At 46.4% G+C, this 26,932-nt stretch overlaps 1 protein-coding gene across 10 annotated transcripts in view; it reads left to right on the forward strand.

The window, feature by feature from the left end:
- Positions 1-210: 210 nt before the first annotated feature.
- RNF144A (ring finger protein 144A) overlaps positions 211-26,932 on the forward strand; it is a 117,157-nt gene continuing 90,435 nt past the window's right edge. For 2 of the 10 annotated variants that reach the window (XM_082642933.1, XM_082642941.1), the window contains exons 1-2: positions 906-1,040; positions 24,881-25,025. The gene's annotated coding sequence lies outside the window, so the exon portion shown is untranslated. Of the gene's footprint in view, positions 344-762; positions 1,041-4,428; positions 4,447-13,014; positions 13,074-13,379; positions 13,399-24,839; positions 25,026-26,932 lie in introns of those variants that run through there. The other 8 variants (XM_082642942.1, XM_082642934.1, XM_082642938.1 and 5 more) reach the window with 7 other exon arrangements.

Raw genomic sequence — 26,932 nt, forward strand, 5'->3', positions numbered from 1 at the left:
GGCATTAGAATTTGTGTTGAAGAAAGCTATGGTGGTGGGTTTTCCCATACTTCTGGAGAAAAGAGTCTGTCTACTGAAGGAGGCATTCTTTCATACGCACCAATAGGTTTTGTTCAGATACGCACGCCTGAGACATATAATTTAGCACCGGTGCAACTTCCAGCTACTAGAGGGGGTGGCAAAGAGAAATCTTGCAGGAAAATTCTACCTTCAAAGATCTTTGGCTCTAACAAGCTAGAAACCCTAAGCATAGGAAGTAAACTGCTGTGCCTGGATCTCGGGAATCCCCAGAAGGAAGGACCAGACACGTTGCCTCCAGTTCTCCGTCCGTCCAAGCAATCAGGTAGTGGGGTGCAAAGACATTTCACGTGACGCTGGCGTGGAAAGGCCCTCAGCCTTCATCTCAATGTCCCCACACGCCGGGGCATCGAGCCCAGGTTCTGGGAGCTCCGATCTGCTCTGAGGCAGTGCTCTTTGTATCACCCGGGCTAAGAGTGTTTTGGGGTCACCCACTTCTCTCCTGTCTTGCTGATCGTTTCTCCCCGGCGCATCAGCATCTGGGGCAGTCTTCTGGCTGCCGCCGGACGACGCGCCCTGTGCGCCTCTTGGCGGCGTGAGGTCCGGGTGGCCCCCTTACCGTCCTGGGCACCCAGCTCTGGGCGCTCCTTTGAGCCTGTAGGTCCGGGTGCGCCTCTTGGCGGCGTGAGGTCAGGGTGTCCCCGCGGGCCTGCGCGGCCGGGGGCGGGGCGCGGCGGGCGGGCGGGCGGGCGGCAGGGGGCGCTGCGCGCCGGGCGGGGGCGCTCGGGCCGACACTGTGCTCCCCGCGTCTTTGTGCCACTCGGCGCCGCCGCCCACTCTCCCCCCGCGGGCCGTGCGCCCCGGCTGGAGGGCGGACGGGAATAAAGGGCGACTCCGGGCGGGGCGGCGGACGCGCAGCGCGGACACCCGGCCCCGGACCGCGGACCGAGGCGCGGCGCGCGGAGCCCCGCCCGTGGCCGAGCAGGAGCGGCGGCCCCGGGGCCCCTGCCACGCGGGACCAGGTGGGTGACGCGCGTCCCCTTTGTGTCGGCCTCGCGGGAGCCGGGCGCGGCTGAGGGGCCCGAGAGAGGTGGCCGTGCCGAGCCGGCCTCGGGCGCCGGGATCGGGCAGGGGCGAGGGCCGGTCCGCGCCCAGGGCGCCACCCTGGCCCTGCACCTCGGTGGCTCCAGTGCCGCGGCCCCTTCGGGACCCCGCCCGCCTCCCCGGTCCGCCGGGTCTGCAGCGCCGCGTCCCCGCGCTCCGGCCGGTCCCGCGGACGAGGTGGCGGCCCTGGGTTGGGGGCCGCGGGACGGACGACCGCGATGGACGGGGTCTGGCGAGGGCGAGCTGCCGGGGCGCGGGGCGTGGGGGTTCAGCCCGCGGGGCGGGAAGGTTCAGCCCGGCCAGAGTGGGCCGGCGCCGCGTCCTCCGCGGGGCACATCCCGGCGCCCGATGCCCGCGGCCGCCCGCCTCGCTCCTCCAAGTCGTCCCCTCCCCAGGGGAGCGCGGAAAGTTCCCTGCGGGTCTCCCCGCCCCACCCTCCGGCGGTGGCTCCCCAGCTTCCCCGTACCGTCCTGGGCACCCAGCTCTGGGCGCTCCTGCGAGCCTGGAGGCTCAGGGTCGCGGGGAGGAAGGGGTGCCTCGTGCACCGTAAGGATCTCCATAGGCAGACCTCTGGATGGGCACTCCAGAAGTTCTCTCTGCCTGCCTTTTCCCAGTGAACAATTATAATAATAATAAAAAAATCTCGCTCAACAAGTATCCCATGCTGGCCTTGTGCCAGGCCTAAGGCAGGCGGGGTGAGGGAGCCCCAGGGGAGTATCCCCAGCGTGTCCTGCTGCCCTGCGGGGGGAGGGAGCTCTGGTCCCTGAACTAAAAGCGGACCTCACATCTTGCTTTGAACTGTTGTAGGAGGAAAGCCTTTTCCTAGGAGCGGGCCTGGGGATCTGATACGGACACATTCCAGTGAATCTGGCCGGGGGCGGCTGGCAGATAAGCTGTGCGGATAGTAAAGTGTGAGACAGAAAGTGCGCTGTGCGGACACCTGCCTGAAGAGCTGTGCGCTCTGTGAGTGTCCAGGAGGTAGAGGCAGGGGGCGGAGGGTCCCAGCTGCTGGGGAGCCTGGTACTGGGTCAGAGCTTGAAGGAGGGGCAGGTTCTAGGTGACAGGAAGGGCCCCAGGCCAGAAGGAACTGCCCAGCAGAGGAAGGGGGAAGGAACACAAAGTGTGACCCTCGAACATTCCCACAGGCCTGCAGCCCAAGTGTTCCCTTTCCTGGTACTGAGACTCGGGACCTGGTCTTCTGCAGTCTTCCAAAACCTTTTTAATATTTGCTTTTATTATTTTTTAGAGAGTGCAAAGGAATTGTGCCTAGAGTGGCCAGATGAGGGTAGATCGTGAATTCTGAATTCCAGGCCTCCTTTGGCCTTGATCCTGTGGCAGTGGGAGCCATTGATGCTTTTGGAGTGTGAGCTGGGCCCGGATTTAGAGTGGTGGAGGCGGGGTTGAAGGATGGGGACCGCACCTTACTGTCCCGTGTGGGGTGTGTCGCCTTTAGTCCCCAGCGTGGGCTCCCACCTGTGTGCCTTATCAAAGGTCAGGCATGGATTCAGAACCTCAGGAGAAAACAAGGTGCAAATGACCTAATTTTAATGGGAGGGGCCTTTTCCAGATCCAGCACCACTGGGGTTTGGGAGTTTGTTTAAAGAAGCTCTGATTCAAGTGTCAGGACGCTTGGAAGAGGAGCTGATGAAGGGAGAACTCAAGTGCGGGAGGGCAGAGCTGCAGCCGGCAGATGATGGTATGGGCACCCACGGGCCGTGAAGATGGGGGTATGGAAACCTGCAGGGGCACTTACCAATCACTGTGTTTTAGAAGCGTGTTCCAGTGCCGTTACTTTGATCGAGTGTCATCCCTGCATCCAGGTCTTCACCTGAGTTCAGGGCTTGGCTTGTGGACTCAATGTGGTTTGGGACTTGGAAGGGACTGCCCACACTTCAGTTGAAGCTGCTGGCATTTAGCGGGTGAACGTGCCGCTAGGCCAGACGGCGGCAGGGCCAGACGCCGGGAGCCACGTTGCCTGTTTTTTCCACTGTGGTTCATAATTTGTCCCCACTGCCTTCTTTTGTGCACATTTCTCCTCCTTCTTGAGAGTCTTTCTCTCTGGTGTAGAGACAGGGGAAGTCTGTCCCCGCAGACTGAGCATCACGGAGCTCGCTGGTCAGCACAGATCACCAGGCCAGCCGGCCCACTGTGACAGAGGACATTATGGACTGGAGTGGGGAGGTCAGGGGCCCCAGCGACACAGAGCGCCACGGCTGGCCTGGGCCTGGCATCAGCTCTCCCGACGGTCTGCTGTTCTTTCTCCTGTTCCACCCTAGAACTGGGAGGATGAAGACGTGTCAGCTGCCCTGGGGTCTGGTGGTCTGGAGCCCCTCAGACTCTTCCAGGGCATCTGGCCAATAAGGACCTCCCCTGGATCCCTGGGGTGTGGAAGATCAGAGGCAGCCACGAGGCTGTTAGTAGAAGGGAATGCTTCTATGGAAGATGGACCCTCCCCGTGTTCCCTTGGGTAGTTTCCTACCTTGGAGACCCGAGAACTAAGTTGAAGGTTCTTTCCTTTAAGACTGGAAAAGTCACGTGAGGCGATCATTTCTGGAACCAGCCTCCTCTCTCCTTTGTTTCTGCATTACTGACACACATGAATACCTTTTCTTAATTAGATGAAGAAATTAAATGGAAGCAACTGTTCACCTACCTGCTGGGGATTCGGGCTGAAAGGCAGAGCTTGTACAACTTTCTGACCCAGCTCTGCGACCTTGAGCAAGTGTCTTAACCTCCCTGTGTGGCCCCAGTTCCTTCAACTGTGAAACTAAGGTGTTGGTCTAAATGATTTCCAAGATCCAGATATAAAAATGTGCTGCTTTAAAGGTCTTTTCCAGGAGCATCAATATTGCCAATGCAACCATTTTTAAAGAATTTTGCAAGAAAAAACATTATATGTATTTTTGCTTTCAGAACAATGGCTTTTCTCAAAGATGATAAGTTGAGAGATGGGCTTCGAAGAGGGTGGCTCCTTGGTGGTGAGAGTCTGCATCTCCCTTCTTTCCTGGAATCTAAAGCCTGAATCGGATTGTGTTTCCTGAATGGCCTATAGATAGACGCAGAGTAGGGCTTTCACCGAGAAACAATTGGACAAGCTGGATGCAGTGTTACAGAGAAAAAATAAGTTCCTGGATAGCATGAAGAAGCATGTCAACCAACATATTCTAGTCTCCTGGAGTTTGGCTCCCTGGAGAGCCAGGGAACAGTAGGTGCTCATTTAGCATTTTCCATCACCAGGTGCTGATAGGAAGTGATCTGTGTGCTCGGACCCAGTTCTCACTTGGCCCGTAGGACAGGCATCTCTACTGTCCCCAACCTACCAAGGTGAGAGGGACAAGGAGAAGTTGTGGTGTCCAAGGCCAGGTATGTGGTACATGTTGAAGATGGCATGGAACTCAGAGTCCTGTGGAAAAGGATATCCCCCTTGACCTTGAGGAGGCTATGGTCTGGGGGGCGGAAGGTAGCCAGTCACAGATTGTTCTAGCGCTAGGGTCGGTGTGCACCATGCAGTAGGGCGTGGTGAGCAGCCTGCCCGCTGGAGCCATTGATGCTGGCTATGACCTGAAGGATGAGTCCCGGTTAACCAGGCGAATGAGACGATCAGGGTCAAATTCTGGGGCTGGGAACAGCAAGAAACTGCCTGGGGTGGGAAGGGAACTTTGGGCCGGCACAGTGGGGCTGAGCCCCTGTCCTGTTGGAGGGTAGCCCGGCTATCTCTAAACCCTGTTCAAACCAAGCTCCTGGGTGCAACGCCGCTGCTTTCACTTCTGGAATCTTCTGGACCATCCCAGCAGTGTGGGGGACTTCCATTCTTTGGTTTTGGAGCCTGTCCTAGAAGTCTTCCCTCCTTTTCCCTTCCCGCCCCCAGTTTCCTTGGTAGAGGAGAGAGGCTTCAGGGAAGATGAGAGGAAGCCCGGCAGCAGCCGTGGTTTTTACAACCCAGCGTCGCCACACTCTGTCTGCGGGGTCACCTGAGCAAGGCTGCTGTGATTCCCCAGGTGATGGCAGCCAGGCCTGCAGTGGGGAAGCTCCGAGCTGGAAGTGAGCCCCAGCGAAGGATGGCAGTGAGACTGGGGTCACCCCTGCGCCTGCCGGCTCCACCCTGCAGGCAAGAACCCGGGCAGAGCTGGTGGGGCAGGGAGTTCCAGACCCAGCAGATGGAACCTATGATATGGTTGACGTGGGACATGTTTTGGCCTCCAAAGGGTCAGTTTTCAAACAGTCCTTTGAAACAGAGCATGTTTGATGTTGAGGTGGCAGCGTTTAAAGGTGGTTTGGAGGGCGGTGGGCTGTGCAGGCTGCATCGAAGGAGAACAGAATGCCTTTCGGACTTCCCCTGACCCGCTAGCCACGCAGGTAGCCAGGGAGCCGTTCCTTGACGGTCTGTCTCTGCATCTGGGACGTGGTACCTGGCCAGGGGCAGGTGGTGTGTGCATCCCCTCCCTGCTTGTCCTCTGTAGCTGGCAGGTCTGCAGGTGCTCCCACGTTCCAGAACAGCCCCGCTGGCCACCCCTTGCTGCCCAATCCGCGGGAAGGCTTGCCCACACACCCTACAGGAAGAGCAGCCTCCTGGGCAGAGAGGCTGCTTTCCCCTGCCCCGCTCGTGGGTGGACAGTGTGCAGACCTCTGCATTAGGGGCCTCTTTGACCTCAAGGTAGAACAGTCTCTTCAGTAGGTGTTCTGAGGCCAGAGTCATGAAGATATTGTTTCACTTTCCCGGGACGACTTTTGTGGTTCCCAGTGGTGTCCGCCTCCAGGCTCACCACTGAGCTCTTGTCCCTTTCCTGCTGAGACAGCGTTGCATGTTAAGTCACACATGTGCCCCTGGATCGAGCTTCTGAGATTCTTCCCCACTTGGTTCCATCCCGTCTTTCCAGGCTGATCTGTCCGCAGCTTCCACACGTAGGCCCTGGAACATTCTCCCACCACCTCCACGTGCCTAATGCCTAATGATCCTTCCAGGTTTCGCACACATGTTGCCTTTTTCTTAAAGCTGTGGGGTCATCACCGTGGGAGCCGTGGAGGCGGACTCCTCCAGAACTGGCGTCTTGCAGATGAGAAAATGCAGGCGTGGAGCAGAGAGGACGGAGTGGCAGCCCTGGGGCTCCAGCCAGGCCCCTTTCCTTCCAGGCCCCAGCCTCTTCTTTCTCCCGTCAGCTGGGAGCCTCTTCTCTACCAGGTGTTTCCACAGCAACATTTTTTCAGAACCTGTAATTGCACTTAAACCTCTCTAATCTAATTTTTCTGTAACTTTATCATTTCTTTTACTAAATTATAAGCTCTGCAAGGGTAAGAACGTCTTCATGTTTGCATTCCCTCAGTGCCTATCGTGCTCTCTCTAAATGAATTTTTGCTCTGTGATTGAATCCAAGATAGAGAAACCTGGTTCAAAAGGGAACCTGAGGCAGGTTATCGACAAGGAGATGGGATCAGGGTTCACATTCTGTTCTCCAGCAATATCTGAGCAAATCGAGAGATGCTTTCTCTTTGGGGAGGTCAGGCCACAGAGCAGGGCACTGGAGGATGTGTTCATGAGGATGTCGGGGACCCGTGGCTGAGGGTGAGGCTCCATCAGCCTCATGAGTCTGGATCTTTCTAATGGGAGACAGAGGTGCTCTAGGTAAAGAGGTGAACAGGGTTCCTGGAGTGTTTGCCAGGTGAACGTGGTGGGGACTCTCGAGTCACATGGAAGAACGGAGCTGTTAGAGGTTCTGTACCTACAGGGCATGTAAGATAATCCATAGTGGTGAGTGTCTTCTCTGTCCCCGAGGAGTCTGTTTTTCAAGTGCCTTCCCCTCTGCTTTGGTGCATGGGGCCAGTTTGCATTCAAGAGCATCTTGTAGGCTGTGTGTTCCCAGAGCAGCTTTGCTCTCGGAAGTGGGAAGGCTTGCAGACACCCTGGGGGGCTGGCTGTTGGTTATGCCATTAAGAACATAAAGAAACAAACAGTCCCATAAGTTGATTTTTCCTGACACCCTGATTGCCACATGGCACTTCTTGGTACCACATGCATGGCTCATAACAGTCCTAGGACGATGGAATACAAAGAGCTTCCCGAAGGCTTTCAGAGCTGGCGCCTCGGGAGCCGAATTTGTTGGCGGAAACTGTATATTTCTTCCTGATCGCTTGTCAGGGGTGAGGCAGCGCCAGTGCTGGTGTGGACCAGACAGAGCTGGCTGTCCCTGCTGGGATCGCAGTTGCTTCTTCTTCTTTCTTCTTTATGTCCTGCTGAAGTGTTAGCCTGAGATAGTGGGAGGTAGAGCGGTGGGTGGGCTCGATGTATGAGAAAGAAGAAAAACGGGATCTTTAGTCCTTCAGCTCGTGGGACCCTAAGAAATTGCCTCTGTTTCCATGTTTATTCTCCCTGCTGCTCCCAATCTTGCTCACTGAGACCTTCCTAACTTCCCTCTTGTCCTCAGGCAGACGTGTGATGCTATAGACCCAGGGTTTGTGTGACCTCCAAGTTCGTATGTTGAAACCTGACCCCCAGTGGGATGTTGCTAGGAGGTGGGAACTTTGGAAGGTGATAGGTTTAGATGAGGTCGTGAGGGTGGGACCCTCATGAATGGGATTAGTGCCCTTGTATTGATAAAGTAGACCCCAGAGAGCTCCCTCGCCCTTTCTCTGTGGGAGGACATGGTGAAGACTGCTGTCTGTGAACCAGAAATGGGTCTCACCAGACACCAGATCTGATGGCACCTTGTCCTTGGACTCCCAGCCTCCAGAACCATGAGGAATAGATGTTTGTTGTTTAGAAGCCACATAGTCTGTGGAATTTTTGTTAGGGAAGTCTGGATGGACTCAGACAGGCAAAATGGCTCATCACCAGTCATATTGGGGGTGAACCCACTCTGCTGATCATCTTCAGAGACCCTTGTAAGGTCATGTTCCCAGACGCTGGGACCTAGGAGTTCAGCATATCTGGGACACAGTTCAGCCGTAACACACATCTCCCAGTGCCATGCAGTACATGTGCGTATGTCCTTGTATGTTACTGTATGTCTGGCCAGCAACACAACACTCCCTGTGTCCTCGGTGACAAGCCATGGAAGGGGCTGGTGGCTGGCCTTGGTTCAGCTGCTCTGACAACCCTGTGTCTGCACTGTGTTGCCCTGGACCCCGGGGTCAGATGGCTCTCCAGGCTGCACTCACACCCGTGTTTAGGTAGCTGGTGTCAGATCCATTTGTCTTTCTTTATCATGGAAACCACCCTTTCCAAAAGCACCACGGCTGCCTCTGTTTCTGTCTCATTTCACTGGGCTGGACGGCACCTCCGGGGAGTAAGAGAAGCTGAGAATGTGAGAGACCATGGGAGCAGGGAGAGTGTCGCCGAGTGGATGGGACAGGACAGAGCTTCTGGTGTGGTGTGTGGCTAGACTGTGATTTAATACAATGTCTTTGCTGCTCTCACTTGCTCTTCTCTGAAAGGCAAGAATCCATATGGGATGAGATCCAGACCATTGTGCACGTGGCTTAAATGTTCTTGGTGTCTCGCCAGTGTAGTGCAAGCACACCTGAATCTCCTGTGGATATTTGTGGTTGGGGTGCAATGAGGGCCAGGAAATCAGTCCGGTCTTGTTCATTTCTGTATCCCTCTAACACCTGGCACACGGTGCCTGGGACACGGTAGGTGCCCAGTAAATATTTGTTGAACTCAGTAGGCGTCTTTTTCCTTCAAAGACAGTCGAGTCCAGAAACAATCTCGTCATTCATTCACTTGGCAAAATGGTTTTGGTCCTGGAGGTTGAAAGGCAGATTAAGGAATAGACGGTGAGGGTGAGCCATGGGGGGTGGGGTGGGGGGGACTGGTGAGGCGTTTCTAGAACAAGATAGGGTGTGCTGTTCAGTCATCAACAGGACGGACAGGTATCAATCTCGTAAACTTTTGTAATTTTATAAATTGCAGTTTCACTAAAAACAACCACTTGGGACACATAGGAATTTCCATATAGCAACACTGCTCACTCTCCATTTCTCCTATTTGTGAAATAGCTCCAACATAAGGTGCCTGCTTTTTAATATGCTCAATAAATATTTATTGAGCCCTCACCCTAAGCCAGGTCCTGGGCTGTGGAATGTGCAAACGTGATAAGTCTCTGACGGAAATGTTTTCAGTTTGTCGTTCAATGAATGTACCCTTCCTATAGCAGAGTGGCCGGGAACAGTTCTTATCTGTTAATACTTTAATCACTCCTAGGATTCTTTTCCTTTGGCTTGAAGCCATGCTTCCTTGATAGTGACCTTGTTTTCTCCCTCTCCCCAGCCACATGCAGCTGGTCCAGCCTTCGTCCAGGAGGACCAGCTCGACTGCCCAAGGGGGCCGCTGGTTGGAGGCCTTGGGTTGTGTTCTGGGGCCTGACAGATAAGGCCTCTCTTTGGGGAACTCTTCCTGGTACAGCAGGAGCAAACCAAAGGAGGGCAGGCAGAGGGGAGTGCGGGTGGAGGTCCGGGCTGTCCAGGCAGCAGCCACTGGCCCTGTGGGGCTGCTGAGCCCTTGAACTGTGGCCAGTCCCACGTGAACTGTGCCCTGAGTGTAGAAAGCATCTGGCTTCCAAGATCTAGTGTGAAAAACAGATTGCAAGATATCTCATTAATAACGTTGAAGTTGATTACGTGTTGAAATGATTTTAGTTTGGCTGTACTGAGTTAAATATATTGCTAAAATGAATTTCCTTTGCTTATTTTTACATTTTTTTAAAATGTGGGTACCAGAACGTTTAAAATTACCGATGCAGCTCTCCTGATATTTCCTTGGACTGATGGTCCAAAGGGACTTGGAGGGGTGAGTTTCTTTTTCAGCTGACAGACCTTGTGACCAGCTCAGCCCTGCCCCCTTCTAGAACCTGGCCACCCCGGGACTCGGCACTGGTGGGGCCGTCCAGGAGCGGGTCTGGGCCTGACTTGTGTCTGGTTTACTGTCACTGGATGGCTCTCTTGAGTTTAGTCCTGGATGCTTGAGATTCCTGCCCAGCTCCGCCCATCCTCTTCTCGGCAGCCTTCGCTACTCAGATTCAAGCATTCCACTGGGTCCATTCAGTACCAATTCAGATGCAAGTCCGTGGACTTTTATGTTTAATGTGTAAAAGGAGGGGCTCGCCTTAGAGGAACATTTTTCTTTACAAAGCTCCTTGATCATTGAAATCTGCCTCCACTGTCAACTTCCGGCCTCGGGTTAATAGCCACAAGCCCTCCTGGTTTTCTCTCCCAAGTCCCCCGTGGCTCACAGTGTCCACCTGCCTTGCCCTGGGACATCGGCTTCTGGCCCCCCGCTGTCGAGGATCAGGTCAAGTGCATCCACCAGTCCTCCACCACTAGATGCCCAGTGGAGACTGGTTGAGAGAATCCTCTCCCACACATGTCCCCTCTTGGTGAATCTTGCCACCTGTGCCTGGCCTGAGTCCACACATCTCGCCTAAGATGTTCTAGAGTGTTTTCTCCAGCTGGTCAGCCACTCACCCAGGCACCCTTCTCTAGCCGACCTCCGGAAAGCTGTTGTCCTCATTCCCGGCAACGGTGCCTGCCTTGTTTGCATCCCCGCTTTCAGATCTGCCAGCTTTTTTTCCCCTGCATCTTTGAGATGTGTTTCTTTCGCCTGCCCTTTCCATTCTCTGGCCTGCTGTCCTTGGCTGGCTGTATCCCCTGCAGTCACTGGACACACTGCCATGGCCCAGGGCGACCCAGGATACCTCTGCCTCCACATCACCTGCTTTTCCCTGCATCCCAGGCTCACCTCCGTTTTCCTGACTCGGCACCCTGCCTTCTCCAGTGGTCATCCTGGCTCACCAGCTGCTTCTCCTCCTGCCGGTTCCCGGGAGCTCTGCGTGGCCCCTTTGGACCTTATCCTGGCCCTGAACTGCCCTGGCATTTTGTGGATGACACGGAGTTGAGTCAGCATCCTTTTACTCCCGATCACAGCAGGCACAGTGCCTGGGGCCTGCGAGCTTTGCAAAATTGAGTATTTTAAAATACTGGAAACAAGTATTAGCTCCAAAGTATTAAAAACAAAACAAAACAAAACAAAACAAGAAACAAAAAGAAGCCCAAAACCTGAAAAGCCAAAATTGATGGTAACACCCATGTCGTGTTATGTCAACAAAATATAACTGTCATTTAGTCAGCTGAGAGTTAAGACACAGTTATATAGAAAATCATATTTAACCAGAAATGAGGGTACTTTTTAGTGTTTGACATGATTCATGGTGGGGCCTCTGGGAGTAAAACATCCCTGAGGTAAGCACTGCTCTCCATGCTTTTGCCTTCTGAGATTCAGACTTCCCCATTTATTTGTCACACTCTCCTCGCTAAATGGCAGGCCAGGCCTATCACTCATTTTTGAATTCCCAGCACAGGGTCTTTTACACCCAGCTTCAGTGTGCTAAACTTTTATCGCAATTCAGTACGTTAAAAACATAAATAAATAAGGGACATTAAGATACTGCCTGAAGGTTTAAAAGTTTTCTCTTTTTTCTGAAACACTACCATATGGTAGTTTTTAAAACCACTGACATTTATAAACTGACCCCACTTGACAAAAACCCTTAGATGAACTGCTATTAAAAATAATCATCTAGAAGCTGCAAATGTAGTTTGTATCATTTTAGCTTAGATTGTGTGTGGATCTTTCCTTCCATGGACCCTATGTACTTTATACCACACTGCTTATCTAGAAATCAGTCTAGTTACAGTGTAACTACCATTATGTGATAATAAATACCTTGGGTAGTAAGATACAAAATTTCTGGGTTAAAATTTTTTTTAATTGAAAAGCAATCCTAAGATAAGTTAGCTACAGGGAACATTTGCTAATATGATGAAGTGAGCCCTGCTGCAGAGCAGGGAGCGTTTAAATATAAATCATGTTGCCTCAGCAGGAAGAATGAATTTCTAGGTCTAATCTGGGGGAAGGGATGACTGAAGGATAAATGCATGATTTTTATTTGTAACCGCACGATTACTTCAGACAGTTGCACTTCGGAGAATTTTGCTCAAGGAAATGATACTAAATCTGGAGAAAAAGAAGTGCTTTAGGCCCAAATGCTCTTCATTTGTTTCTTTGTGTGTTTTTAATAATAGCCCCAAATGGCAAACATCTAAATATGGATAAGCAAATATCCCGCTCTTATTTGGTAAGATTTTTAGAGATTATGGTCATGGGAAAATGTTTAAAATATATCATTAACTGAAAACAATTATGAGACTGAATTGTATGCATGATATGTGTACAAAGATGGAAAATATACTACAGAAAGGAAATCCTAACTCACACGGATTGGGACATTTTTTTCTATTTTTGATTTTTTTAATTGTGGTTCTGTTTAATTTTATAGTGGAATTATTTCAGTTTAAAAATGTTTAATTATAAATTCTGCACTCCCCCCCCCCAATTTTATTATTTCATGTACAACAAATATATTTCAGCAAATAACCCTGTGTCTCAAGTGGACGTTCTGCTGCCAGGGCTTGAAGAGAAATGAATGTAAACTAGTAGACACCCCTCCTGTTAAACAAGATAAAGCAATACAAACACTGACATTTTTCCCGAAAGGGGGCTCTTTCAGGCTTGCTTGTAGCTAATGCCCCTGCATCCCAGCAGTGACAGTTCATGTCAGAGCCATGACTCGCCCTGTGAAGTCCGGGCACCTCCTAGCCCTCTGGTTATGGTCACTGCCTGAGCCGAACGCAGCAGGACCACAGGCCCGGTGGCTCAGAATACTGCCCCAGACTTCACATCTCATCGGTCACTTCCGCAAAGACCTTTAACCTCTCTGTAAACGGTCCCATTTTATTCACCTAAAAAGTGAGCCTAGTACTAGGGCTACTTCTTTTTCAGGGCTCCTCTGAGGATTTCATAAATCGCCAATAAGAAAACCTGAAGAAAAGCCTTTAAGCTCTATCCAAAAGGCAGAGTCACGAATAAGTCTGCAGAATTCCACAGGGACGGGGGCAGCCAGGTATGAGATGTGAGGAAGTGGTGAGGGGTCTGGGAACTCGGACAAATACTGCCTCTAAATGCACTCAGATTCCATCTGGGAAGCACGTTGGATACAATACTGCCCTTCTGGTCCACAAAAATGGAAAGTATTAGACCCATCAAGGCTGTTATTTTCTCTAGCTTTTCAGCTGTTTCTGTTGAGAACAGTCTAAATGAAATAATGCCACATTTCTTCCTTTCCTTATTTTTCTCTTTTGATTGTTGTTTTGCTTTAAATTTTCCGTGAAAATGTCCTAAACCACTGCATTGCTGGTAGACACGACAAATACAGGCTATGGGCTGAGGTTAGTCCTACGTGCATTTCTTATTGAAAGCTCACACTCCTTATGTTTTATGTACCATCTTAACCATCACAATTTTAGCCTAGCTAGGTGTTTATCAATTTTATTGATCTTTCAAAGAATCAGCTCTTGGTTTTGTTGCTCTTCTCTGTTTTGTTCTGTTTATGATTTCATTGATTTTTGCTCCGGTTTTTATAATGTCTTTTCTTCTGCTTGTTTTAGGCCTAAGGCGCTCTCTTTACTCTAGTTTTCTAAAGAGGACGCTTTGATTATTGGTTTTAGATCTTTCTTCTTCTGGCTTAGAGGCTTTTAATGCTATAAATTTCCCTGTAAGCACTGCGTTTGCGACATTCTGCTCATCTTGATAAGTTATATTTTCATTTTCATTCAGTTCGAAATATTGTTAGTTTCTCTTGAGACTTCTTTGGTCCATGTGTTATTTAGAAGTGTGCTGTTTAACCTCCAGATAGTTGGGGATTTCCTAGCTATCTTTCTGTTATTGACTCCCAATTTAATTCCATTGTGATGTGAAAGCATAATTGGTATGAGTTTTGTTGTTCTTGTCAATTTGTGAAAATGTGTTTTATGGCCTAGAGTGCTCCATATGAACAAGAAGAATGTGTATTCTGCTGTTGTTGGATGGAATACTCTTTGTGTCAAATAAATCAAGTTGATTGTTTAGTGCGGTTCAGGTCAGCTGTGTACTAACTGCATTTCTTCTTGCTGAATCTGTCCGTTGCTGAAAGGAGTGGGGAAGCCTGTAACCATAATAGTGGGTTTGTGTATTTCTCCTTGCAGGTCTGTCAGTTTCTGTGTCTGTATGTTGCCACTATGTTGTCAGGTGCATACACGTTTAGTATTTTTATGTCTTCTTGGAGAATTGACTCCTTTATTGTTATGTAGTGTCCTTCTTTATCCCTGATGATTTTCCTTGGTCTGAAGTCTGCTTTGTTTGAAATTAACATAGCTACTCCGGCTTTCTTTTCTTTTTCATTAACATGTTATGTCTTTCTCCATTCCTTTATTTTTAACTGGAGTCTTTTTATTTAAAGTAGGTTTCTTTAGACAACACATAGTTAAGTCTTGCTATTTTATCCACTCTGAAAATCTCTGACTTTTAACTGGTACAGTTAGACTGTTCACACTTAAAGTGATTGTTGATATAGTTGGATTAATACCTACCATAGTTGAAACTGTTTTCTATTCATGACATCTGTTCTTTGTTTTTTTCTCCCCCTTTTTCTGACTTCTCTGGTTTTGAGTATTTCATATCATTCTATTTTATCTCCTCTATTGGCATATCAGTTATACTTATTTTTAACCTTTGTCAGTGGTTGTCCTAGAGTTTGCTATCTATCTATCTATCTTTATATATATATATATATATATATATATATATATATATGTATGTATTCAATATGCATATTTTACTAAACTAAGTCCACTTTCAGATAACACTATACCACTTGCTATGTAGGAAAGGTGCCTATAGCAAGTATTCCTGATTCTTCTCTCCCTGCCCTTATGACTTCACTGTCATTCTTTTCCCTTATCCATATTCTGTAGTCACCCAATGTACTGTTGCTATTCCTGCTTTAAATAATTTTCTTTTATATCAATTAAGAAAATTAAAAAATGAAACATTATATTTTACCTTCATTTATTTTCTCTCTAACTCTTTCCCTGTGTTTATGTTGATCTGTGTTTCTGACTTATTTTCTTTCTCTCTGAAGAACTTTACATTTTTTGGGTAGATTCCCTCAATTTTTGCTTGTCTGAAGAAGTATTTATTTTTCCTTCATTTTTGAGGGATAGTTTTCCTGGAAATACAATTTTAGTTTGGTAGTGGCTTTCTTTCAACATTTTAAATAGTTCACTCCACTTTCTTCCTTGTATGGTTTCTGTAGAGAAGTCAGATCTACTTTCTTATTCCTGCTCCTCTATAGGTACAGTGTTTTTCTCCTTCACTTCTGGTTTCTTTCAAGATTTTCAATTGGTATTTGATTTGTGCAACTGAGTATGGTATGCCTAGGAGTACATATTTTGGTATTTCTCCTATTTAATGTTCTCTGAGCTTCCTGAATCTGTGGTTTGGTGTCTGTAATTGATTTTGGAAAATTCTCAGCCATGCTTGCTTCAAATATTTTCCTCTTTTTTTCTTTTTCTGGTGTTCTCATTATGTATATGTCATATCTGACATATGCATATGTCAGTATGTATATTGAAAATTTCCTACAGTTCTTGAATGTTCTTTTATTTATTTATTTATTTATCTATTTATTTATTTATTTCTGTTTGCATTTCAGTTTGGGAACTTTCCTACTGTTGAAATTTGAAATTTTCCTACAGTTCTTGGATGTTCTCGTCCTTCCTTCCTTCCTTCCTTCTTCCTTCCTCCCTCCCTCCCTCCCTCCTTCCCTCCCTCCCTCCCTCTCTTTCTTTCTTTCTTTCTTTCTTTCTTTTTGGTTTGTATTTTAGTTTGGGAACTTTCTTTTACCTATCTTCAAGCTCACTGACTTTTCTCTTCACTGTGCTTACTCTGTTGATGAACCTGACTAAGGCATTCTTCATTCTTTACAATGTTTTGTTTTCTAGCATTTCCTTTGATTCTTTAAAAAAAAATTCCATCTTTATGTTTACATAACTGTGGATGAAAAATGTCACCTGCCACATCAGTAAACAAAGCATGTTGTGGACATCAAGCCATCAGCCACTGCAGCCACCACCAACTGTGTACCCTGAGGGGATTTAGGGTGGAGAAAAGTAGGACACTGGCCCAGATAGCTGAGGTGCACATCAAAGGAATGGTTTTAATGAGTCCAGACTCTTACATCTTCCCATACATAGAAAAGCACTAAATTCATTAACTTGAGATGTCTGTTTTTTCTTTAATTAACTGTAATCTTTTAATGTAATGAAGACCCGGTTTTTGTTGCAAAACTCCTATGCATCCTGGTTCCTCCCTTACCTCTTCAGAGCAGTCCCTCAGAGCGATTTGAGAGGCTGTCTCCCAGGCCTAAGTCCTCAGAAAATCTTCCAAATAAAACATCGTTCTCAACTTTGAGGTTGTGCATTTTTTTTTTCAGTCCACATAACCCATTGGCTTTGTGTTTTGTCTACGCTGCCCAAAAGAACCCTTATTGTATTAACCATAGCTATTTTAATCCCCTGTGTGATAATTCCAGTATCTGTGTCATGTCTGGGTCTGGGCTTGATGTTTGCTCTGTCTCTTCAGACTGCAGTTTCTCTTGCATATGGTATGCTTTGTGGGGTTTTTGTTGATAGCCGAGCATGATGTATTTGTTCGTAGAAACTAAGGTAGAAAGCCTTTAGGGTGAGGTTTTATGTTCATGTTGGCAGGAGCTGAGCTGTGTTTAATGTGTGCTGTAGCTGTAGGTGCCAGAGGCTTCAAATTCCTCTTGTGAACTGTTTTGTCTGCCCTGACGTCTTTGCGGTTTCCTAAGAACTTTCCTAGGAACTCATCATTAGAGAGTATTTGTTTCCTGCAGCCCTCTCACCTGTAATTCACTGTTACCGTACTGGTGCCCAGTTAATGGGGCTGTAAGTTGAGAGGCAGGGGAGCATTCTATACTCTCAACATTAAGCCTCAGTCTTTCAGCAGGACAGTGTACCTGGGCTGTGTTCTTCACAAGAGTTTCTTAGCTATTTTGCTCCTCCTTGGGTGAGACAGGACTGGAGTGGAGTGATTGCTGTTCTTCAGGTTAGGTGAGGGCTTCAGAATGGGCCTGTGTTATGTAGACCGTCTGGGCATATTTCAATTGGTTACTCTTCCCGTCTCTCCAAGCTAGAACCAGGAGTGAATTTTCTTGGTTCTTCACTGTGAGAACCTGGTGGGATTCCTAGAGGTCAAACTCACCAAAGCATGGGGGCCTCCTCAAGACTGTGGCCCCTAGTAGTTTCTTTCTCACTCAGTCTAGTTCATACTCAACCTCTAGCAATTCATGAAAATTACCATGTAGGTGATCCTATCTGTTATGGCCTAGAGGATTCTCCTTCTGGTGAACAGATCTTGGCTGTGACCTTGTGATCTCTCCAGATTTCAGGGGATTGGTTTGCCCTGCGCCCTCAGTTTTCTGATGGGTCCAAGAAGTTTCTGATTGTGGGTTTGTACAGCCCTTTCATGTGAGAATGAGAGTGACAGCTCTTTATGTGTCAGAGCTGAAACCTCAGGTCTCCACCCTCACGGTTTTCTGCCCACATGTGCTATTCTGCCTTACTCTCCTTTGTTCAATAACAAACCTTGTGAAGGCGTTGGCTGTGAGACTGGAGAGTATATCAATGGAAACCAGGGCACTCAGAACTGCGGTGTGACGCTGGGAAACTTTGTGGGTCTGGGCCTTGACTTTTTAACCTATAAGTGAATGAAACCTCTGTTCCCTTCCAGCTTTGAATCTAAACCTTCTCTTTCTTCTAAATTACTCATGATACTTTGCAGGATATTCTGGATAGGGTAGGTGTTCAAACTTTTCTTCATTAGGCTGATAACCTTTTGCCCTTTGAAGTGGAACATAATTAGCTGAATAATCTTTTCATGGCTAATTTCATTGTTCTGTCATTTATGGGACATGATATAATGAATTTACATATATTAGGCATTTAAATATTTTTGAAAAACGTAATGAATGACTTGAGTGGAATTTTTCCAGGAAATATTGTATTTAAATTTTAGTTTTTAAAAATGAAATGCAAAAAAGAACCCAGACACAGTGTCACATATTGTATTATTCCTTTTGTATGAAGTTCCCAGAATAGGTAAAACCATGGAGACAGAAAGCCAATTTCTGGTTGCCAGGGACTGGTTGGAGTGAGAGTGGAGATTAACTGCTTAGTGGGTGATGGGTTCTATTTTGGGGTGATGGGACTATCTTGGAACTTGATTGAGGTTCTGCTTGTACAACATTGTGAGTGCACTGAATGCACTGAACTGTTAACTTTAAAATGGTTAATTCTATGTTATGCGAATTTGACCTCAATAAAAATTATATATAGCACATTAAAAATTCAAAAATCTGACAGTATAAAAACTTTTACAGTACAAAGCAATTCTTCTTTCTGCCGCAGGCTTTTAATCTTCTGAACCAGATGCACCTACTATCAGTTTCTTATATACTTCCACACCAGTCCCTCTCACCTCCCTTTTTAAGTGGGAAATGCTGCATATTGCTTTTGTTCTACTTATTTTGGATTTTTCTTTATCAGCACATATAGATCTACCTTTCTCCTTTTCAGAGCTACATAGTCAAAGGAGTTATTTTCTAAGTTCTTAAAGTTGGTGTGTGTTTTATCTCACCCTTCTAAATAAAGCATTCTTTCCTGTGGTAATGCCCCTACTATAACAAGCTGCTTAATCTATGCCTAATTCAGTATCCAGTTGGGTAGATCAATCTGCTCTTTGTGAGCAGGTTTAAACCTAAGAATTAGCTTCGTTTTTATGAGTCATTTCTTAGAATCAGGAAGGATGATCGTATTAGCCAAATGCCTTTTATAACAACAAGAGAATTGGAAATCATTTAATTAATTGATAGTTAAGGAGCCAATGAATCTGTTCCATAGCTATAATTTGACAAATATCTCCATTGCTGAAGACCGTGTTTTATTTTCCTCCAGAGAAGACAAATGTGAAATAACTAACTGCAGGACGACTCCAAAGGGATGGCTGTGGGGCCGTCTGTCCTCCAGTGTGATGGTGTTAGTATACAATGGCCGTAGACAGAGATGGCTTTATACACGCCGGACAAGACCTCTATTCATCTCAGAGTCAAACAAATTGCACATACGAAAACCTCCACTTGCTGTGGCCACAGAAGCTGAGCCGAGTAGAACTACACGGATTTTTGAATTAGGAACTTTCAAGCCCAGCAGCAGCTAAAAGACAGTTCTTGATTTGGAAATTGAAAGATTGGGGACAGCTAGAGGGACTGCCTTTGGATCTCTTTTGAGGACTTGTGTGTATGGAATTGTAGGTAAGTGGGAGGATCTCACTCTGTGGGCTGGAGTCTGTGCTGATAACCAGTTGAGTCTCAATGTCCATTCAGTGTAGAGACAGACAGGAAGAAGAAAGAGCCTCCACTAACTCTAATCCCTGTGCCCATGGCAGAGCCGGTCCCGCTGTAAGGATTTGCTTCAGGGGGCCTGGAATGCAAAGCAATGGGGCTTTTTGTGGGATTTTAATTCAGTTTGCAGTATGAGATCCTGTGTGAAGCCATAGAAAAATAACTACTTTTTCTCAATGTGTAGCATCTCACGGGTAATAGACTACATCAAAAATCTTTAGTTCTAAAAACTTAGAGTTATAAATGTAGAAAGTAAAAAAAAAGTTTAATTAGGAATAAAATGAAGAGTAAAATTCTCTTTAGTATAAAGTGATTACTAACTGTTTTTTTTCTACATTCTTCTAGAAAAATTTTGTGTGTGTGAGTGTATAACTAAAACTTATGTTTGTGAATGGGATTATTATACACATTGTTATGTATTATGCCTTTGTATTTGCTGTTATGTCTTAGACATCTCTTCATACTAGTGCCTGCAGGTCCAGCTCCTTCTTCACTTACATGACAGACACCATCTTATTTATTCAGCTTGTCCCTTTTGATGGACATTTAAGTCACTTTCCAGTTTTTATCTTGCAAAGAGTGTTGTGACACATTCTGTCATCTGCCCGTTGCCAAAGTGATACCTGGTTATTCTGACACCTGACATCCAGCACCCACTCTGATCACTGTCGTTCCTCATTGCAGCTAATCCTTTTGCTCCTGGTCTTCAGAAATACCTCATCCCCACAGGATCGTCAGCCCTACATTCTTTTCAGTGTTCAGTGCCACCCTTCTGTCTTCAATCCTCTTCTTTCTGAAATGTGGCCCTTTTCCCCACTTTCGTAATCACCTGGCAAAACCCATTTTTGGCTAAGTCCATTTTCCTGCTACTGTGTGCCTGCAACTGAGCTGCTGTGCGGAGGTGGGGGAGTGCTCCGCCTGGCCCCCTGCCACCCTAGATCTGACCACAGTGCTCCCTCAGCAGGGCCAAGCAATCCTTCAGTGTGTGTGTGTGTGTGTGTGTGTGTGTGTGTGTGTATGCATATATATATATATATATATATACACATATATATATATGTGGGTGTGTGTATATGTATTATGAAATTCTGAAGGTTTTGAGTGGTTATCCCTAACCCCAGTTTTTTCTTTTGTTTTTGTTTTTTTCTGGCCGTGCCATGAGGCACAGCATGCAGTATCTTTGTTCCCCAAATAGGGATCGAACCTGTGTCCCCTGCAGTGGAAGCTCAGAGTCTTAATCACTGGACCGCCAGGGAATTCCCCCAGTTTTTTTCTTATAAGCTTGATTATTTTAGTGATTCCAGCTGTCCTTTGTTTGGTGAATTAATTTAACAAGGAATAATCTTATATATAACTCACTAATAGGACCCACTTTTATATTGATGTACATACAATTGGTGAAATAATTTCTTTAATGCGTATTTTTGTACCAGGTTGGCTTTCTCAGGTTATCCCAAACAGTTGAGACCTTTGTTATTTGTTGTAGCATCCCTGCTCCTATAAAAGGGTGAATTTATTAAATGTATATTGGAATGAAATTGAGATTCCAGAGGCGCACAGACTTAGGAAACAAGAAGCCTGGTCCTAGGCTGTGGTGTGTCATATTTGCTTCCAATGACAAAAAGTAATGTTTTTTTTATGTTTAATCAGCCAGGAGAGTAATGCATGGGCATAGAAGTTCCCATCAAGTCTGACCTCCTTGAGAGCAGGATCATGCCAGATCCATTTTTGTATCATTCCTACCCAGCATCTCAGCAGGTGCTAGGATTGCAAAAAAAGGTTAATAATGGATAAATGTTTACTATTGGTGTTTCTGCTAAAAGCCAGTACATATATTCCCTGTTCTCTGCAGCACCGGCACTAAAAATAGCTGGGCTTGTGGGGACCTAGGATGGGGACTGACCGATCACAATCTGTGCAGCTTCGTAAGCAGAGCTCTGTGAAGGGCAATGTTTCATACCTGGAGGATCGAGCCAAGGCTGGAGGTGGCCACCACTTCCACGAAACATGTGATTGAAGAACCACCGTGGGCAACGCTGCAGCACTTTCATACTTTAACCCCTGCCTGTTTGTGGAGCCCAGGCAATGCCAGCGTAAGGCAGCCCCGAGACTGGGGCTCTGGAAGGTGGGCAGGGGTTTTCCGACCTGCTGGCAGCCTGAAAACCCACAGGCTCACAGCGCAGCCTCCGGGCAGAGAGCTCTGCGTGCAGCCTCTTTTCATGAACCTTTTTCTAATGCAGCTAAAAGTCTTCTGTTGCCACTGCACCAGCTCACCGAGAGCTTTTCTTTCTTGCTGAAGATTATAGTTCTATTTACTGGCTCTTCGTACCTGGGAAACATGGCAGAAACCTGTAGTAAAGCCGACTTTTGTATTATCTTTTGTTTGAAGGGTTCTTATTGATTGCCAAGCACAGGCAGGGAAAAGATGTGCAAAACACAGGGTCATATTTTCTGAGGTTGGTACCTTGATGCTTCAGGGCAGAGGAGGAGCTTCCTGCAGGTGGACAGGGTTGCTCTGTGCAGGGACCAGGTGACGGGCGGGGGTAGCTCAGAGCTTTCAGCCTCCACATGGAAGGCTGTAGACTTTGGGAGCTGGTCAGGAGTATTGCAGGAAAACTCACTTGCTCAGGTCACACGTGGGCAAAGCTTGACATTTTAGTAAAAGCGCAGGGAGGAAAGACTAGCTCCAGAGGAGATGTGAGTTTGTCCATTGGGATGTATCTCACGTCTACTCAGATGGAAACATCTGCTGCTCTCGGATGCCCTACTTTGAAGTGAATAGAAAGACAGAATTGATTTTGTTCTTTGCTTCCTGACCATAGACGCCTAAAAATAAGCCAAGTTCAGATACTGGTGTTGCATTTCTGATGAGCAGATGCTGTACTTGAGGAGAGAGAAACTCGGGAAATTCTGGAGTTATTATGCCTTTACATTTTTTCTGTTGATATATTTCTTTTTTAATAATAGTTTCATTGAGATGTAATTCATATAGTATAAAATTCATCATTTTGAAGTATAAAATTCAGGGGTTTTCAGGATATTCACAGAGTTGTACAAGCATCACCATCATCTAATTCCAGAACATTTTCAGTTCCCTCCCAAGTCCCTGATCCAATAGCTGTGTCTCCTTACTCTGCCTTGACTCAAAGCCCTGGAAACCATGAATCCACTTTCTGTCCCTCTGGATTTACCTGTTCTGGATATTCCATATACATGTTTTCTTGCAGTTTGTAGCCTTTTTGGTCTGACTTTTTTTTTGTTTTACTTAGCATGATATATTCATAGTTCATCCTTATTGTAGCATTTCAAATCTGTTCTGTGGACATACCACATCTTGTTTTCACATTCACCAGTTGATGGACATTGGAGTCGTTTCCACTTTTTGGCTATTTTGAATACTGCTGCTATGAACATCCATGTACAGGTTGTTTGTGGACATTTGTCTTCCATCCTCTCGGGTGCATACCTAGATGTGGAATTGCTGGGCCATATGTGACTTTGTGTTTAACCCTATGAGGAGCTGCCAAACTATTTCCCAAAGCAGCTGCACCACTTTAGCTTCCAGTAGCAATGTGTAAGTGTTCAGAATTCTCCACACCCACACCCATGCTTGTTATCTTCTGTCTTTGATTCTAGTCATCCTAGTGGGTGTGACATGGTATCTCATTATGGTTTTGATTTGCATTTCCATAATTGAATAATCATGTTGAACATTTTCAAATGTGCTTATTGGACATTTGGATATCTTTTTTGGAGAAATGTCTATTCCAATCTTTTGCCCATTTTTTATTCGGGTTATTTGTCTTTTTATTGTTGATTTGAATGTGTTCTTTATATAATCTGGATACAAAGTTCTTATCAGATACGTGGTTTGTATATGTTTTCTCCCTTTCTGTGGGTTGATTTAACTTTATTGATGGTGCTCTATAACACACAAAACTTTAAACTTTTGATGGAGTCTCAGTTTACCTAACTTTTCTTTTGTTGTTTGTGCTTTTGGTGACATATCTAAGAAACTAGTACATAATCTAAGGTCACAAGGATTTACTCCTATGCTTTCTTCTAAGAGTTTTATAATTTTTGCTCTTACATTTAGGTGTACAATCCATTTTGAGTTAATTTTTGTGAAAGGTGTAAGGTCTGTGTAGAGATTCATTTTCTGAATGTCAGTATCATTTGTTGAAAAGCCTATCATCATTTACCCTCTGGATGGTCATAGCACTCTTGGCGAACATCAGTTAACCATAAATGTATGGGTTTATTTCTGGACCGTCAGTTCTAAGCCATTGATCTCTATGTCTTTCCTTATGCCAGTATCATACTCTCTTGATTACAATAGCGGTTTTCTTTTGGACATCCAAAACTGTGAATTCTCCAATTTTGCTTTTCTTTTTCAAGGTTCTTTTGGCTATGTGAGATGTCTTGGATTTCTGTATGAATTTTAAGAACTGCTTGTCAATTTCTGCAAAAAAGAAAGCTTAGAATTTAATGGAGATTGCATTGAATCTGAAGACCAAGTTGGGAAGTATTGCTGCCTTAACGATATTGTCTTCCAACCCATGAGCACAGAATGTCTTTTCTGTTACTTAGTTTTTAATTTCTTGTAATGATATATTGGTAGTTTTCAATGTACAAATCTTGTATATCTTGTTAAATTTATTCATAAGTATTTTATTCTTTTTGATTCTGTTTTGGTGCTCTTCTAACAGCATATGTTATTTATCCATTGTACCAATTTCTGCCTTTTGATTGGAGCGTTTAGACCATTTAGTGTAACTACTGATAAGACAGAATTTATGTCTGCCATTTTGCTTTTTTTCCTTATGGATCTTATGTCTTTTGTGTTCCTTTATTCCTCCATTTTGCCTTCTTTTGTGTTAGTTTCTAGCATACCATTTTAATTCTGTTGTTCATGTTTTATACATTTTTCAGTTGTTTTGTTAGTGGTTGCCCTGGGGATTACAGTTAACATAATCTTGCCTTATGTTGAAACTTTTCTATGGCCCTAAACCTCTGCCTGTAGGAGTCCCATTGGGGCAAACCTGAATGGCTGTGATTGGAAAAGGAGGGGACAGAAATGGAGACCCAGGGACACATTGTTATCTGAGAATTGTCTGTGTTGGTAGATTTATCTGTTAACTTCTTTGTGGAATTTGATTACCTATACCATAAACCTTAGTTTCTTCTCCAGTGATACCTTCCAAATGTTGATCAGATTAGATTTCTAGTAGTTCTATCAATAGCTTTCCCTCTTGGGTTGGGGATTTGAAAGGCTGATGCTGGGTTCTAAATCAGCACAATGACCTTTGCTGCCCCCTGCCACCCCCCAACCTGCTCTCTAAGCTCCTGTACCCTTCTCCTGCTCCCCAGGTGTTCACCCTGCTGAGTCTGATACACTCCCCATCCCCCAGGTCTGCATGGACCCCAGTGCCAGAGATCTTCCCCCACTACTCCAGATGGGCAGCCTGCCATGAGAGGGAGGGCCAGCTGAGTACATCAGGACACCAGGATTTGGCCAGAAGACCGTTCCTCTCCTCCCATCAGGACTTTTCAAAGGTAATTTTGAAATTGGAAAATGAAAGCTTGAAAACCTTCATTTATGTCTTCTTGGTGGGCTCTTAGGCCATTGTTGGGAAAGACCCCAACCTGGATGGGTTTTTCTGTACCTCTTAAACCACACCAAATAAGCAGTTGCCTAGTTTGCTTCCCCTGAATGAATTTTGAGGATGGTCTTCAACATATTATGTTAAGCGGTTATAGTAATTAATATTTTACAAAGATTACCACACGGGTCCTCATTTTCTGCTTTTAACAAGCTCATGAGGCTGTTATTGCTAGTCTGGTTTTGTAGACCAGGAAACAGGTTTAGAAGATCAAAGTGATGTCCTTAGGGTCTCAGTGATTCATTAAGTTGTCCAGAACATATGGATTGAGCAACCGTATTGTGCCAGATGCTGTTCTAACCCAGGACCCACAGTGAGCACAACGGACACAAACTTCTCTCATGGAGATTCCAGGTTGGGGGGGCGTGTGAGTGGAGGGTGGGGACAGGCACCAAGAGACTGACCACCATGTGAAGAAGTAAACTTCATGTCTCATTCCCAGGCATAAGTGTTGTGGAGAAAATAAAAAGCTATCAAGTTTAGAGGGGTGGAGTTTTAAATGGAGTGCTCCGGGAGGTCTCATTAAAAAATCGACATTTGAAAGTAGATTTAAGGAACTGTGGGAATTAGCCATTTAACCGACTGGGACAAGAGACTTGGAGCTAGAAGAAAAAGTGGGTATGAAGGCCCAGAGTCCAGTCTGTGCATTGCAGCACATTGGGGGAACACCGAGAGGCAGGGGAGCCAGCAGAAGCAGTGAGTCAGGCGTTGGGGGGCAGAGAGTGGTCAGGAGGTAACAGAAACCTGACCATCTTTAGCATCGCGGGCTATTGGGGGGGATTTCTAGGCTTTACGATGGGAAATCAGTGCCGTGTTTTAGGCAGAGGAGGGACGTGATCCATTTTGATAGGCTCATTCTGGTATCAGCGTTGAAGGATGGGGGGTAGACCAGGAGAACACTTAGAGGTCATTAGAGAAATCCATTGTAGTAATTCAGACAAGAGATAATTCAGTGGCCTGCTCTACTGGTAGCCGTGGACGTAGGGAAACGTGGTCACCTTCTAGATATATTTTGAAGAAAGAGCCTTTAAGATGTCCTGGCAGAATGGGTGTGGGACTTGAGAAGAAGGGAAAGTCCATCATGATGGTAGAGATTTTAGGTTGTGCAACTAGAGGGAGTTGTCACCACCTGAGATGGGGAAGTCTGCAGGGTGGGGAAGGTTTGGTGCCAAAAGAGGTTAGAAGTTCAGTTTTGAACAGGTTGAGTTTGAGATTATAAGACCCCCCCCCAAATGGAGATGCTGAGTGGACAGGTATATCCAGATCTGATACTTGAAGATGGTGATCTGAGCTGGAGGTACAACGGGGGTCTTTGGCCTGCAGTTGGGATTTAAAGGAATAAGGGCAGTGAGATCCTAATGAGAGAGGAGTTCTCAGTATTGGGCCCTGGAACATTCCAGCTTTAGGAGGAGCAAAGGAAGAGGGACACCAAGAGGCAGCCCCCAGAGAGGGAGGGGTAATCCAAGGGTGAGGCATCTCGGAAGCCACGTGAAATCACTTCAGAAGGAGGGCATGATGAGCTGTGCCCAGTGTGTGTGGATGGGCCAGATGAGGTGGAGACTGAAATTGACTCTTGGATCAGTGCCACGCAGGTCATTTGTGCCTTCGATAAAAACAGCAAAATGTCATGTGGGTCTGGTGACTATGGCAACCGAGGGAAAGATGGAGGGAGAACTCTGAGACCGAGATTGTTGACGGCAGTTTGGAGAAGGTTTGCTGCAAAGGGGAGCCGAAAAATGGGGTGGTACCTGGTGGGGTGAGTCAGGCCAAGAGAATTCGTTTTGAGTTGGAAGCATTAAC

The sequence above is a fragment of the Mesoplodon mirus genome (assembly GCF_964341445.2).
Source record: "Mesoplodon mirus genome assembly, chromosome: 14".
Taxonomy (NCBI): Eukaryota; Metazoa; Chordata; class Mammalia; order Artiodactyla; family Ziphiidae; genus Mesoplodon; species Mesoplodon mirus.